Source organism: Haemaphysalis longicornis, unplaced genomic scaffold, assembly GCF_048455015.1.
Source record: "Haemaphysalis longicornis isolate Haplotype H1 unplaced genomic scaffold, Haemaphysalis longicornis Haplotype H1 scaffold_1, whole genome shotgun sequence".
Taxonomy (NCBI): domain Eukaryota; kingdom Metazoa; phylum Arthropoda; class Arachnida; order Ixodida; family Ixodidae; genus Haemaphysalis; species Haemaphysalis longicornis.
In genome coordinates this window covers 218,906,656-218,914,730 of record NW_027526203.1, presented here as the reverse complement: position 1 = coordinate 218,914,730, position 8,075 = coordinate 218,906,656, and positions in this window count along the sequence as shown.

Sequence of the window (8,075 nt, the reverse complement as noted above, 5' to 3'; positions counted from 1 at the left end):
TGTCGAAGCTTACCGTCATCTGTGTTGCGCATGCAACACATTTTGATAATCCAATCAGTTATTTTTTTTTTTGAGTTCTCAAAAGCCGGACATGGCTAGCTGTGTGTGTGTGTGTGTGTGTGTGTGTGTGTGTGTGTGTGTGGGTGTGTGCGCGTGCGTGCGTGTGCGTGCGTGCGTGCGTGCGCAATTAGTTCGTCACTGAAAATACAGCAGTTAGATGCCCCTCGTGGGAACCTCATTGACACTTTAATGATTAGGACAGTACTCCTCGAGTAAGATAATTACATTTAATTAACTCTTTCGTTACCACGCCTATTCAAATCGATCACCGGTGATCGATGATTTATATTGCCTACTTCGACATGTTGTAGTCATTTCTCATGCACCTAATGCGGTCAGTGGTTAGTCTAGGCACTGCCCTTTTAGAATCAGTTTAAATTTTCCCGCTCTGGCGACATTGGGAGTTTTGACGGCGTTTTTTGCGAGCTGAGGTGCGTGAGTTTTTGAGGAAGGGGGCGTGGCCGCTGCCCTTGAGAAAAAAGCATGCAGATCGTCGCTAGGCTGCATTACCATAATATGTTTTTTGTCAAAATGCTCCCGGCAAGTCAAATACCAAATAATGCGGTCAGCTTTGAGTCCGACAGCGCTGAGAGGTGATAATTACTTGAAAATGGCCCCAGCTATTCACTAATGATCTTTGGTTCGGACAAAGGCCAGCTTTATTCTCCCAAAGCTTATTTCTGATGGTCCCCCGCATGTCTAGCAAGTGCGCCTGCCATTTTCAACCAGTTTCCAGAAGTTTCGGTTTCGTTTTTGCATTGCGAAATTCATATTTGGCGCTACTACGCAGTTACCCAACTACAAGCTCATTTGCCATGGCGCCTCCGTTTCTTGCTACTGCTTCTCAAACAAGCATGCCGCTCGCGCTTCCACTTTATCTACGCCTTGCTTCTGCGATAAGAGCGTCCGCTGAAAGTCAAACGATAACACCAAGTCATCGGGTGTCAGTTCAGACGAGGAAAACGCTTCCAATCGGCCTTGAACACCGCCAGCTATTCACCGGCCAGTTTCGGTTTCATACGAGGGTATTTCCAGAGGTCTAGTGTCACTTCTTAGTAGTACTGTCTATTCTGACAGAGTTTCCAAAAGCCTTGTATTTGTTTCTCTTCGAAATTGTTAGGTGGCGCTGCAATGTAGTAGGCTTGGAGTGCTGAACTCTTTTCACAGCCCGATGACGGCTTGGTGCTGAAAGCTTGCTGGGCATGATTCTAGCACATCGTACCTCATTCCTGCAAGCAAGGCTACCATAGTGAGTAAGAACATGATAATAAACCGCAAATGAAAGTTCTGACTGATAAGTGATCATCAGAACGTCAACAAACATCCACCAAAGAGTTTGGTTCTCAACGCCAAGCGGATTTTTTCACATCGCTTGCTTGCCTTCAATATTGTGCCGGTCATAATCATTGACAAGGTGTTTTTACATGACGTGGAGGCTAATTTGGGCCTTTAATAATGTCAAACCACCATATTTCTTCTAGAGAACCATCCAAAATAGCAAAATTTGAAATAGTGGTTGGGCTTCACCACATGGCACGGGCACCACGTGGGCTAACATTTTCTTTTATATCTCGCAAATTGTACTGCACAACTCAATTTTTTTTCTAGGACGGGTTTTTGAAATGTCGACCTACAAAATGTATATTCTCAATTTTTTTCTACTACTGGTGGTTTATTGTACACAACTTACGTTTTCTTATTTTATTCGACGCGTGGACAGAAATTTCGAATTCGATAATTTTTGTCGCAATCATTATTTAGGAAAGCCTTATTAAAACTGGTGTCGTTGGAAAGCGCGTGGAATAACCTGCATTTATGTCACTGCAATGTGTGCCTAACCAATATGTACAACGCAAAAAAATGTTTTGTTAGACCCTTAAAAATTGGCCAATTTCCCGCGGTAACGAAAGAGTTAATGAAATCTCATTAACAAAAAAATTACTAACCGCTTTTCCACTCTACTGGAAACATTATGCACGAGGTTTTCTTCGAGTAACGCCATTGCTCTTTTTTAAAATCTTGGTGCATGATAGCTAAAGCACCCTGTATATATATGTGTGTGTACGAGTAAAGAGACTATGAATGAATTCATAGCTTCCGTAGGTTATATACTTGGATTACACAGTAGCAGTGCTGTTGTATTGTCATTACATTGGCACGCTAATGGTGTTGAAGTGTGGAAGGCAATCGTCTTTTTTTCCGCCATTTATGCACTTGACTTTTTCAGGGACCCTCCTGAGAGAAGTCTGAGAAAAATTGTTCCTGCACAATCCATGTGATTTCAATGCATGCAGCCCAGCAATAAGTGATAGGACAAATAGTGAATGCAGCGTCTTCTAAAGTGATTCGACAGACTTTCAAATGAGGTGAGACAAACACATGATCCGCTGTAGAATATGTCAGAAGAGAAAAGGCAGCATTCCGACTGGGCTTAAGTTCCCTGTCACAAGGCTAGCTGTTCTCAAGGAATGTATTGCAGCTACCAAAGAGGCGAACAAAAAATGCCCACAACATACTGAAGAATGGCTTGTATGCGCAGCCTGTCAGCATACCCTTTTCCAAGAGACAACAATGTTCTACCCCTTCCTAGTGCGACAACCGTGAGGAAATGGTGGTTTCAAGTGCGGCTCCACCACATGGTTTTCGACGCAAGGGCTGACGGTTTTTGCTGACCCATTTCAAATTCAAAATATTCCTTGCCCTGTTGTCAGCCAGAGTTTTCGCCATGCTTCGCATTTTGCCACAGAACTATCTGCCATGTCCCACAGACAATTTCGTTCCTGAAGACAAAGATACTTGGAATGCCCATTAAAAAAATTGGCTGCCGACTGATGCCTTTTCTCTGATGCTCCTTTGTTAATTGAGGGGGGCAACAGATGAAGGATACTCTACAGCAGGGGTTCTCAAGCATGTTGGTCCCAGGGAACCCTGCTAAGTTCCGTTAAGTGCCAAGGAACCCCCCCCCTCCCGCCAGTTTTCATTCCGTTCATGCTACATTAACGTGCAATAAATTCAAAAGCAAGCAAGGGTATCGTTTTTTTTCCCCCGTCGACTTTACGCGAATGCGTACGCTAGCGGCACCTATCTCCAAACAGGAGAAATGCGCATGGGGGTAATATAAGGCCGAGATTCAAGTGCAATAGTTTAACCACGTGGCCCGTTTTCGGAGTCTGGCTGGCTACAAGCTGCTGGCGAGATTTATTGCGCAGCTCGCGCGTTTCTGTTATGCGCCGAGATGTGCTTACTATCACTCGGGCGTGAGTAATGGAGGTTCCTTAGATCGATCGCACCCCAAGTTCACCATATAAGACTTTGCGACTGCGGAACCAGGGAAAATTTATCAGTGGCTCGCGGAACCCTGAGGAGGGGCCTGCGGAACCCCTAGGTTCCGCGGAACCCACTTTGAGAAACCATGCTCTACAGGTTCCTTGGTATACGCAATAAAGTCGCCTGCACGATCCCCAACTGCCACCTTTCCCGTCCGATGGAAGGAGTCACCTGCCAGATCGACGGCACCCCAACCCCCTTGAATAAAGTCCTGGGCTAATGAAAACTGAGCAACACCAGGCACTGGCAAAGCACTCGTCCTTTTCGCCACTGTGCGCATTTTGCAACTTAATAGAATGAACAGAGCACTTCTTCATCTCCTGCTGACAGTTCCCTTCCTGGCAATGGAGATATTTGGAATGCAAGCAGCAAAAGCAGTTTGGAGCTCTTTCTCGGCCAGAGAGATACAATGCGACATTCGATGGCGCATGCCGTATAAATTCTGTGGTCTCCACAAAAGACTTGCCAGCACCAGGCACAGAGGTGCCGACATGACTGGAGTACTCCGGTTTCCGTGCTGCTTAAACAGCCACCTCACCGGCACAATCCTTACTGCAATTTCCCCACCCGGAGGCAGAAAGCGTCACCTGCCAGATCAACGGCCACCTGTCCACTTCAATAAGTTCCTTGGCTCCCGGCAGCCATGAGAGCACCAGAAACTGCTGGAACACTCTCCCTCAGCTGCAAATCAGCCCAGTGTGCGCCTCAGGACAGTGAATGAATCAAGCAACCGCCCTCGTACAAAAAGCACACCTGTGTATCACGCACACTGAGCTGGCCACGTTTTCATCTCGGACGTAACTGAGCTAACCTATAATATCATCGCTTGGAGCAAAAGCAGTGGGTTTCTGCCAGAGACCCCTTCATTTCTTAATATGCTTGCTTCCTATTGATAGCTACCATGTAAGTGTGCTGGGTTTCCATTAAAACAACACAGGTTCTCTTCACTCGGTGCTTCTGCTCACAGTAACTTATTTTCACTGCCTTCTTTTCCAATTCTTTTCTTTCCAACATTTTGCTTTCCCCCCTCTTTTCCCCTTCCTAAATTACTGTTTTTTTTTTTTTACCTGCTCCTGCCATACCTGGTTTCTTGCAGGTTATTTTTTATTTCTCCTCAATCATGTGTTCCTTAGTGTTTGCTTTTAAAGCTTTCATTCTTATGCTATGTTTAGACTATGGTTGTAACGCGTCTAACAGCTCTTTCGGCGTATCGAACGTAATGGCTATAAAACATCTTACCGTAGTTGAGCCGACACCTTTGTTCACATTCACTGCTGCGTAAATTATGGTTTTTACGGCAGGCCAATCAAAATGGCAGCTGCACAATTGACCTCACAAGCAGTCCAATATGGCTCCTGTCAACACGCAAGTGCTGGCTAGGTTGGAGGAAATCCACACTCATAATGAGCTTAAAGTCATGCATTCGATTGCCCGAGGACGAAGAAGGCGACACAGAAGAGTTTGGGTGCGTCCAGTATTCCTTTACAGGGCCGTGGACGGTGACTTTCACAACCTTTTCGCCAAGCTCCGAGTTGGAGATGCCACAACGTTTCGCAACTTCATGTGCATGTCGCTGCAGCAGCTTGACTTCCTTGAGAACCTAGTGGGACCACTCATTGAGGTCTGGAGCACACATCTCCGAACATTGATTTTACTGGCAGAGCGCCTTGCAAAAACTCTCAGGTAAGCACACTGATGCCTCATAGTAGCAGCAAAAGTCCAGGCGGTATAGCTAGTCAAGATGCAAGGCTGCCAGCTAAATGAAAAGCAACCCGAGTGCATGGCTTATTTTGAATAGAAAGATTACATATAACTTAATTCTTATTACACTAGGAGCAGCTGTCGCAATTTTTAGTTTTAAGCGGCTTGTGTTGCACACTGGGTACTTATACTATACGGTTGTTCAGAGAAATTTGGCCCCCACATCTCCTAACCGAGCGGCCGCTAGAGCACTGTTTCGCTTAATGGCTTGTAGCTTCATGCATCCACAACATTTTGCGCAAAACAAAACCTCCCCCCTCCCCCCTTCTCACACAACAAGTTTCGGAAGCCGAAGAATGCAAGCTTTAGTAAACCCACTAAATTATGTATTATGGGACTGTGGTGCTAGGTAGCATGCCTAGCAAAGCATAGTGTACTTTGGCAGCAGTGACCTTCAACTATTCCCACAAGGACAAAGTCTTACCTTACAAGGAAAAAGAAAAAAAAAAGAAAAAAAGAAGAAGGTGTCAAAGTTCAGCTGCCTTCTAGTGCAGGTACTATTATTCCTGCCATTAGCTGTGGGGACCACGTGGGTCCCCATGCTGGCTGCGCAGCGTTATTGGGGCTAAATGGGCTATTCTGCCCAGCGCCGCTGATACGGGGAAGCCGTGGCGGCGGCAAAGTCTGGCGAGCGTGTGCACCCTCGCGCATACGCAGTGTGTGCTTCCCCGTTGGCGATCATGGCGCACGGAGTGCCAGCCCCCTAGCGGCCGGCTTCCCCGCCGGCACCCTCCTCCCCCTCTGGAAACCTTTCTCTCCAACCGAAATTACGTCGGAAGCAGAACTGCTTGGCTTAGGGCTTTTCCTGTGAGGGCTGGAACCGCGCGGGTCGGACAAAGGAGCTGGTGTTCCTCGGCCCCGAGACGAGGCGAGTCTCCCCTCAGGAGAAGAGCCAAGTCAGCGGCCACGAACGGTTTACCAAGCTTCTGGGAACTCCGTCCCCCGCCCAAGCTCGGGACAGCCTGTCCAGAGCGTGTCCCATTTTATAACCAAGCAATGAAGCCTGGTTTTTCGACATCTCCAGGCTCCGAGCGCATCACTGGCACCTCCCAGTGAGTCGAATGAACCCTCGACGGTGTCCCTGTGACGCTGTGGTGGGGATTGTGGCTTTGGTTCTCGTGTTTCAGTACAGTGTCTAGAATAGGGAAGTGTGATTACCACCAAGCAGCTCGCATGGGAAGCACTGACGTTGCTTGGCGATAGTGCCGCTAACTGCCGCGATCTCCCGTTTACACATCAAGCCGCCGTGAGAAACGCATGGTTGTATCGTCGACTGCGTGCGTGGTGCAGACGTTTTGCATTGTATTTTCGAGAAAATGCTGCCTCGAACATGCACGATGAGCCGACGACAGAGTCATTGTTTTGTACACGGAGGCTTTGAGAGTATTTTAATAAATAAATAAATAAATAAATAAACAGCGGGTACAAATCATGCAAGGGGAAGTTTTCGTTGTCTGGTGTGCCGAAAGAAGAGGAAGTAATTCAACAATGGCAGTGGAATATTCCAATAGCTGACAGGCCGCTGCAGTGCGACGCAGCCATCTGCAAGCTCCACTTCGACAAACAGTTCACATCGTGCCACTTCGAAGATGTTGGTGGCAAAAGCGTGCATATTGAGAGAGCGAGGCCGTTTCTTTTGTCTGGTGCCGTTCCGACCATCTTTCCAAATGAGCATTCCTACCTGTCAACGCCGGTTTCCAGAAAAAGAAATCCTAAGGAGAGGTTGTGCCCACCACCTGCTCTTCACGAAAAGCGACAATGGATGGACGAGGCACCAAAGCCAATGCCAGGTGAGGAGCCGGATGAGTCCGCTACGACCACTACCGAGCCTAGACTTCCATTCAACTATGTGGATGTTGCCTTCCCGTCAGACAGCTGGGGAAAGCACGTGCTCAGTGGTGCATCACTAAAGGTCGCGTACAGTATGCGCTCCCGGACCTGATAGGAGTCTTCCGTGCACCGTGAAGCTTGTGTCTACGGCAGGGGTTCTCAGGCATGTTGGTCCCAGGGAACCCTGCTAAGCTCCGTTAAGTGCCAAGGAGCCCCCCCCCACCTCTCGCCATTTTTCATTCCGTTCATGCGACATTCAGGTGCAATAAATTCCGAATTTATTGCACGTGATGGTTGACTTTATGCTAGCGCGTACGCTAACGGCACCTATCTCCAAACAGGAGAAATGTGCATGGGGGTAATATAAGGCCGAGATTCAAGTGCAATAGTTTAACCACGTGGCCTGTTTTTGGAGTCTGGCTGGCTACAAGCTGCTGGCGGGATTTATTGCGCAGCTCGCGCCTTTGTGTTATGCACTGAGATGTGCTTACTGACACTCGGGCGTGAGTAATGGAGGTTCCTTAGACTTAAGCACCTCGGGTTCGGAACGAGGGAAAATTTATCAGTGGCTCGCAAAACCCCGAGGAGGGCCCTACGGAACCCCTAGGTTCCGCGGAACCCACTTTGAGAAACCATGGTCTACGGTAACAGACGACACGGTGACACATGAAGTGCTTGTCCGGGGTGTGAAAGTTGTGTGCTAGACGAACCTGGCGACCCATCTTCCATTTTCCAGGCCATGGATAGTATGCATGTATGTTCAGGCGCAGGATTTCTCGAAGAGTTCCCCGTTTGTGCGTTCCCATTCTAGTTTGACCGTGTGGAATGGGAAGCTTTACAACAAGAAGTGCACGCGAACCTCAAGTGATCGGTGTGTAGCTTCCAAATATCTTCGGAAGATCTTTATTTGTTCCTCCGCAAAGCGAACCGGGCCTGTGCCTCATGTAAAGACGGCCAACCACATCGTTATCACCAGCAAGTGTGGCGTCCATCTCTGTGTTTGTTTTTGTTTATTGGTGGTGGTGGTGGCGCACGGTGCTCGTTTTCAGTGAAACTAACACCATTAATGTTTAAGAAGCGACAGATGGCTGGCGTTA